Consider the following 9526-nt stretch of genomic DNA (forward strand, 5'->3'; position numbering starts at 1 on the left):
AAGATTGATCACCATAAGTCATTTCCCTACACACCCCAAATTAGTGGTGCGGTCAAAGCGACAAACAAGAACGTGATTGGAATCATCAACAAGATGACCAACACATATAAGGAATGGCATGAGAAACTACCATACTCCTTATGGGGATATCATACAACTTTTTGAGCCTCGATGAATGAAACCTCTTACTCACTAGTTTACGACATTGACGTCGTGCAACCAATCAAAATCAGGTTCCCTATTCTAAGAATACCCTTAGAAAGCCACATTATTGAAGAAGATCGGTTTAAGTCTAGAATATGATCAACTGACATTAATGTAGGACAAGAGGTTAAATGGTTTATTTAAAACCCAAGCTTACCAAAAATGGATGTCAAACACCTTTTATAGAAAGGTAAAACCCATAAACCTCAAAGAAGGTGATTTGATTCTTAAACAAACCGGAGAATTCCTAGACCCTGGGGAAAACTTCGTCCATATTAGGAAGGACCCTTCCTAATCAAGAAAATCCTATACGGATGAGTTGTCCTCCTATATACAGTAAAACAAAAAAAAATCATTGAACCAAGAAATCACGACACGCTTAAAACATATTTTTTATAATCAAGCTACACGCATAACAATTTTGAGCTCAACTTTAAAAGAAGCTTATTTCAATATAATTCAACTCCAAGTTTTGTAAAACTTGTACTATGGATAGATGACTCACATACGAACTACGATAAAACTGATTCTTCTTAGTAGAAAAATAAATAAGAGAGAAGATACGTAGGAAAATTATATTTTTTCGGGCCCAGTCTTAAATAAATTAAAAAAAACCTTGATCCCTTCCTCAAAAGAAAAAGGGAAATATTTGAAAAAGGAGAAAAACCTTGATCCTAGTCTAGAAAAAAATAAATGTGGCAGATTTTAGAAAACAAGTAGGGGAAAAAATAATGAGCATCGCTTTCTACCAAATGATATTCTCAAAAATAAAACCGAGGATTTCATGATAACTCATATTGAAAGAATAACGGTTATAAGCTCTTTTTCATTTATAAACGACTATCCAAATAGTAACACTCCATAGAAGGTTTTTGAGAAAAAGAACCAGAATAAAAGAGGATTGAAACTTGATGCTTTAGGAAGAAAAAAAACAAAAAAAAAACAAAATACAGAAAAATAAACCTCAAAATCTCTTGAAAAATATAGAAAAATATTTTTGTGTTGGTTGTGGGATTGAAATCACAATTCGTGCTCACTTAGACTATAGTCTTGATTTCTATGGTTAGAGAATATTGTACTGATTTTACAAGATATACACTGGAAACTAATAAATGGTTCAAAGAGGTTGGGGTATTGAAATCATCATTAGTTTCTCACTCTATACCGATTTTACCAGATATACAGAGTCAACAAAAGAAAGAAAAAACAATCAAATATGGAAAATGAAAATCGAAACATAAAGTTAATAAGCCTCTCTAAAAAAATGTAATAAGATTTACGAACTTTTAACAAATGTCGTTTAAGGCAAAATAAATAAAAACAGTTGCATCCCTATCAAACATTAGAATTTTCTTCTTCGAGAACTATGATTCAGGTAATCATTTATACACGATATCAAATTTATAACAGATATTTCGAAAGTTGGGGAAAAAGAAATTTGATTTCTTTACAAGAATCACAAAGGACACGAAAAGATGTTCAAAGTCATTCCCAAAACACGTTTTGAATCCAAATATTTCGTGATGTATTAAAACGATCAATGTTCATACTAATCTAAAAAAGAGAAGAAGAGATAAGGATAGGAACCGGGGGAAGAAAAATGTCCCTTTATCCATACACATGAGTTGCTTGTTCATAAATGAAGTTTGAAACCACCAATTAATGGATTTCAACTAGTTTTGAAGGTCATTTCGGGAAAAGAAATGGAAAAATGATTTTGTTGAAATATTTTCTTAAAAAGGTAAAAGCCAAGACTATACTACAAAAATAAATAATCAAATTGAGTCTCTAAAACTCTATCTTTCAATAGGTACGAGACATCATTTTTACACGATTCCACCAAAACCTTACATGTTCGTCCAACGATCATTTGTACATGATCCGACAAAACTCTATTTATCGATAGGTATCATAAACTTATATGTCAATAAGACCATCAACCATTCGTACATGATCCCACAAAACTCTATATGTCGATAGGTATCAAAACCTTATATGTTGATAAGTCCAGTGATTATTCGTGTATGATCCGTCAAAATCCTATCTTTCAATATGTCGATAAGTTTGGTACAAGACATTGGTTTTTACATGATTCCGCTAAAACTCTATATATCGATAAGTCTGAATGCCTTATCTTTCGATAAGTACCGCGATCAATCATACATGATCTTTCAAAATCCTATCTATCGATAGGTCTAAAAATCTTATATGTCGAAAGTATTGCGATCATTTGTACATGATCCGTCAAAACTCGATTTGTGGATAAGTATCCAAAATCTTATTTGATGATAATCCAACGATCTTTCGTACATGATCCGACATAAACCTATTTATTGATAGGTATCCAAAATCTTATTTATTGATAAGTCCAACGATCATTCGTACATGATTTGACAAAACCCTATATGTCGATATGTATTAAAGTTTTATTTGTCGATAAGTACCGAGATCAAGTAAATGGGTAGTTGGTAGTAGTTATAAATAATAAATATTTTGTTACCGCTAAAATTTTTACTAATTTAATTAGGTTTAATGTTAAATAAAGATTCACATTAGATTTTGCAAATTTGAGATTTACACAATTGCAAACATTACTGCAATTTAGCGATGAACATCAACTATTGCAAAAGGTATTGCACTATAAATCAATGGATTTCTACCTGAGAGTTGAAAAATATTTACCAAATATGTCATTCGATCTGCAATAAGTTTCACAACAGTACATATTATCGATATTACAAACATTACTATAATTTGACGATGAAAATCAAATAATGCAAAATGTATTGCACTCTAAAACAAGGGTTTTCAATCTGAGATTTCAAAAATATTACTAAATATATTATTCGATCTGTAAAAGGTTTTGCAACAATACATATTATCGATATTGTAAATATTAATACAATTTGGCGATGAACATCAACTAATGCAAAATGTATTGAACTCTCATACAAGAGATTTATATTCGAGAGTTGAAAAATATTTATCAAATATATCATTTGATCCACAATAAGTTTTACTACAATACATATTATCGATATTGCAAACATTATAGAAATTTGACGATAAACATTAACTAATGCAAAAGATATTGCTAATAGATTACTAAAATTTCTAACGATGTTTTAAAAACTATTAAATATTAATGCAATTTAGTTTGTAATAATATGATATCATAGAATTGCAGAATTAGTTGCAAACGAGTTATTTATTATTGTTAATACAAAATGTATTGCTAATATAATACAAATATTTTGAACAATATTTTAAAACTTATTAAATAAAATTACAATTTAGTTTGTAGTAATATTTTATCATAAAATTACCTAACTAGTTGTGAAAATATTATTTATTTGTAATATTTATTATAAATTTCATTATCAAATTAACCACAATTAATTCATACTTTATTATTCAAAAATTACAATTTTATTTATATAATATGTGTTACAATAGTTAATAAAAATATATTATTTTGTTAAATAGTTTATAAATATTGACGTTAATAGATCTTTGTGACATTATTTGCATTATTCTTTCATTTCTGTGTTACTAGATTAGTTACAACAACATATTTATATAAATTTAGAAAAAATATTTTATTTTTCTAATTTTAGGGTTATATTTTGCAATATATATTAGTTGAAAATATAGTTGAAAGAATTTTAATATTTTGTTATTTTGTTACAATATAAATTTAGTTCTTAAAATTTTGTGTTTGACTTTTTTTTGTTCCACTAATATGTTATTATTCGACAGTTTATTTTATTTTTTAATTTTAAGTATATGTCTAATAATTTCCTTGAATCTTTATTCAAATATAAAATTACTTATTTATTTTATTTAAGTATAGAATGTTTAATTTGCATAAACTTTGACCTATGAAATTTTATGTACAATTGAAACTAGGAAGCTTTTCAATTTTCATTCGTATCATGTTAGGTTTTTACAATTTCTTATCATGTTAGGTGATATTGAGTTTTAAAAGACTTTGAATTGTAGGATGATTGTTACGATGAACATCCCTCGTGGGGAGAGTACACATGTTTTGACTTGACTTTTATAATAGGAGTTTTTATTTTTATATTAATAGAGTTTTTTAATTTAAAAAATTAATACAACTTCCAAATCATTACTAGTTATATTTTAATTTAAAATATTTTTTTTAATGTAAGAATTGAAACATTTAGTATTTTAAACAGAGTTTTTACCACATATATGTAGTTGATTTTTTAATGATGTTTCTTTCCTAATTAAATTTATAAATGGGAGAGGTTATAAATTATGATTATAAGAATAAATTATAAGAAAATATAATTAGTATATGAGTTATTTTAATATCTAAAGACTCAAAGTAACTCAATTGTAAAAATTATTATTAATTAATTTGAAATATAAAATATGGAAGATATTGTAGGTGTTATAATTTTTAATTTTAATAATTTCATTGTTGTTATTTATTTTTTTGCTTTGATTGATTTAATTTTCTAAATTATTATTATTATTATTATTATATACTTATTTAGTATTTTTCAATAATTATTAAATTTTAAAGTCCTTTGTATTCTAAATAAATAAAGATATATGGATTAAATATACATAATTAATTGTATTATTTTCATGTTATAATTTATTTTAATTTGTTTATGTATGATTAGTTGATTTTTATAAACAATCAATAATTTTTTAATAATGTAAATATTTATTGTTTTTAATAATAATATACAAATAGATTTAAATTTTTTGTTTATTTATTTAGTATGTACAATAATAATAATAATAATAATAATAATAATAATAATAATAATAATAATAATGTATTTATACTATTAATTAATATATAATTAAATTATATTATTTGATAAAATTTATCTTTATAATAGTTAACATGAAAATTTGACATACCCCAATTTATAATAATATTAATAATTTTAAAATAATATTTTTAATTTTTTAATTCAAAATAATTAAAAGAGAAATTAAAAATTAAATTAGAGCTAATTATTGTGATAATTAAATTCTAATTAGAAAAATTAAATAAAAATCAAAATTAATTTATAATTAAAATATTGTAGTTATTTTACCAAAATTAAATTCAAAAGGGGTTGAAATAATTTAATTATGATTTAAAACATAAATTATGTATAATTTATAACAATTAAAAAAACACCTCAAATATCCAAAATAAATTGACAAAACTTTTATTATGTTTCCAAAAATATTTTTGTGTACTAATTTTATGGAGAAAAACGCAAAAAAGAGTTTAAAATTCGATTTCAAATAACCTTATATTCGAAATAAAAAATGTGGATCTAGTGTGCCCGAAAATAAAGGACTTCAAATGCAATTGGGATTATATCCATCGGATTAGTGCTGAATTTTCAACTAACACTTTGAAAGACGCCACACATATCAGTTGTAGCCAAGCACGAGCGCGCTTGGGTCCATATTAGATCAGCTAACGAGATGATAACCTCGTTAGCCCAGATGCTTCAACAACCGACGGAACACCAATGGAACGCAAATACAAGTTTTATTTAAACAAAATGACGTTGTTTTGTTCATCTTCTTCGCGAGGCCAGAGAAACTTGTTCGATGCTTGCAACCTTCTAAATGATAGAACAAGGCTATTTACCAACGTACACGTCTCTCCCTCGCATTCAATTCCCATAAGATCTGAAATCAAAACCTACCCTAGAACAAGGCTACGGAGGACAAAATAGAAATCAAAGATAAGGTTTCAGAAGCCAAATTCGATATGAATTCAACTTCAAAACCAACTTGGATCGAGTATAAATACTCCCTAGGTGTTCTTCTTCCAATCAATCGAACAAAATCTAAATATTACAGCCAATTAAAAGATTTTCATATGAACTCGGACGATTGGTTTTTAAAGAAATTTCTCTGGCGTTCTAACCTTTGATTAAGAGCTTAAGAAACGGCTAAGACGTTCTCCAATCACCAGTGAGCTTTCAGACCTATTGTAATTCAACTTGCGATTCAAAATTGCATTTTTCCAAATTCGATTGGGTTGAACTTATTTAGGGTTCAATTTTGTACTTTCTATAGTCGAAATCAATCCTTAGATGATTTTTAAGTTTTCTATTGAAAGAGATTTCATTAATTCAACCTTAATAAAAAAATCAAATTTGATTTGAAAATTTAAAAATTTTAAATTCCTTGTTTTGAGCTTTTAGGCTTGAATTTTGATTTAAATAATTTCCTAACATGTGTGTAAACATGTTAGGTTAATTTTCAAATTATATTACATACATCCCATTTGATCGATCTTAAATTTTAGAAAAATAAAGTATAAATTTCAGTTTGTAAAGTTGTTTAGATCTTGTGTAATGTTCTTGCTTTGGTCGTGTTTAATTCTAAACATAATTTCGAAGATGTTGGATAAAGAATTAGGCCATGAGATGGCCTACATTAAAGTTCCCAAAATTTTCCCTAAAAATCAATAGCTATAGAGTTCGATTGATCGTGTTTAAGGTTAAGGGGTTATGATCCCTACATTTATATGAGTTGTTTACAACTTATAGATCATGATTTCATGATCTATATCAAAAAAATACAAACTTGCAATCTTCATACCAAATGAAAAACACTTGGTCCTGTAGGACCGAGGACCGAGAATCCATGGTCCTAACCAAGACCAAGGACCGAGAAAATCGACCTATGACCGATATTCTTGAGCAAGTACCGAGAAATCCAACCGATGATTTTTACCTATGACTTAGAGGTCTGGTCCAGGACCAAGATTGCTAGGATCCACGACCGAGAAATCTAGATTTGAGACAGAGACTCCCATACCTATGACGAACAACCCGAGTTTAGGGCCGAGCCTACAAAACCCTGAGGTCGAACCCTTTAGTCCTCTAACTGAGAATCTTGAGCCCCAATACAGAGTACCCTTGGTCTAGACTGAGCCCATCCGGTCCTAGATCGGTAAAAACGGACCCAAGCTTTAAGACTCTGGTCCGGCCTGTTTGGTTCTACTTTTAAAAATCCAAAATATTCAATCGATTTTGGAAACTCAATTGATTTTCAAATAATCTCAAGAGGTTAGAAAATAATTTCAAAATATTTTTGGGATATTTCCCTAATAAATATTTTGACTAAGGCCTCGTTTGGAATTTATTTTTAAATTCTAATACTTTACTAATATTTTTAGGTCTTATACTCAATCTTATTTAACCGCAATCGCAGGTATGCACTTCTAAATAATTTTTTACAATTAAATATTTAATCTAAACTTATCATTGTTTAGGACCCCTAAACTATTAATTAATGAAAATAAATAATATAAATGAATTTGATAGCCATACTTTTACTTTAAAAAATAAAACCATTTTCAACGGGCAAGGAGGACATAGCACGAAAGCCCTTTCCCAAGCATAACCAAATAACGAACCACTTATGGAAACTTTAGTATCAATAAGTTTATACACGTACATTTTAATGATTTTTCTAAATTATTTAGCTATTCTATTTTAAAGAAATAATGTTTTTTTTAAATTAATTATGTTTAATTAATTTGAGCCAGATTTAAAATCAAGTTATCGCATGATTATAGTAAATGCCCAGATTATTAAAATTTTAATAAAATTAATTTTTTTACATAGTTAATTTCAAAAGAAGTTAGGTACTATCAAAATCTTTAAACTTAATGTTTTGTTTTTTAAAAAAGGATGTCTAACACGCAAACCAAGGTTGAAACGCATCAAACCTCGAACCACTCAGATCCCCTCATATTGCTAGGTGTCATCCGACACGTGCGAAGCTACGAGACCTAAGGAATTTTCCCAAGTGTTACAACTTTTTGACGACTCTACTAAGGAATATTTTAATTTATAAATAACAAAAACTCTAGCTACATCAATTTTTATTTATAACATTTCAAAACCTTCATAATATTTCACAATACTAGGTTCATCACCCAAAGGGTACCCTAGGCTATATCCTAATAATTGTCAGGAATCAAACAGGTATATCACTCGGGACTACATGAAGAAGTACCATATTGGAACTCTGTGCTTCTATGAATTAAGTGAACCCTTTAGCTTTGATACATTTGTTAGGATGCGACCTTAGCGATGGTGTGGAGGAATTCCCAACCAAACCTCGATTGCTCATTAGCACAAAAAATTTACTTACTTTTCCCGACCATTGTTTGACAGTCGGCGGAACATAAGTTATTTCATTTTTAAACGCTACTTCTTCATGAATCGGATCAGATTCAATATCAGTCAAACTTCCTTTAACAAAGCTTATTGGCTTAAGCTTGTCGTTTGATAAGTTTGACTTCTTGCACGACTGGTTTGGGTCATTGCCATCAAATCATAAACCACATCTAGATCCAACAGGTTTTAACATGCTGATTTGATATTTGACAGCATCTTCAGACTTTGTCCATGCGCTAACTACATAGTTTATCCTTTTGTTTTCAGCAGAAAGAGTTTGAATCTGTTCTTTGAGCATTTTATTCTCTAATGAAATCTCTACTTCTTTCTTTTCAAATATTTTTGTTTCAGAAGTTTTATGAGAGGGAGAAATGTTTGCCTCATATTTCACTTTCATCTCATAAAATGAGTCTGATAACTTCTTGTACTCAATGGCCATTTCATTGAGTGCAATAGTTAACTCTTCGTTGGTAAATTCTGGTGTAAGAAGATCATTTACCTTGGATTGGTCATCTGTCATCAAGCATGTAACTGCTTCAGTCCTTTTTTCAGTAGGGGACTCCTCTGAATCACTGTCTGCCCATTTGGATTTGTTTTCAACACACATGAAGACTTTCTAGTCTTTCTGATTCTTCTTTGCTTGAGCGTTTCTACATAAATCTGAGTCATTTTCTTCCATATTTCTTTAGTAGAGCAACAGGACTTGATTTCGTAGAATACGTTCATGTTGATCGATTGATACAGAATGTTCCTAGCCACATTATCCAGGTTGTTGGTCATCTTGTCTTCAGTAGTCCACTCACTTCTTGGCTTCAAAATCTTTATGGGGCCATCAGTAATGACGCTCCACATATCGCAATCAAGGGCAGCCAAGTGAGCTTGCATTCTCATCATCTAGTATTCACAGTTGACTCTTGACATAATAGAGATCTCGTTGATGATAGACATGATTTAGGTTCTTTAATCTTGAGAATAGAAACAAAGCTCTGATACCAATTGATAGGATCAGCGACACCAATAAAGACGGGGGTCTGGCTATTGATGACGTCTTTGGAAAAACGATTTGATAGAAATCCTATTAGGAATTTAAATCACTTTCTATTATGCGCAACCTTTTGCAAACTCTTGAACGATTC

Source organism: Impatiens glandulifera, chromosome 4 (assembly GCF_907164915.1).
Source record: "Impatiens glandulifera chromosome 4, dImpGla2.1, whole genome shotgun sequence".
NCBI lineage: Eukaryota > Viridiplantae > Streptophyta > Magnoliopsida > Ericales > Balsaminaceae > Impatiens > Impatiens glandulifera.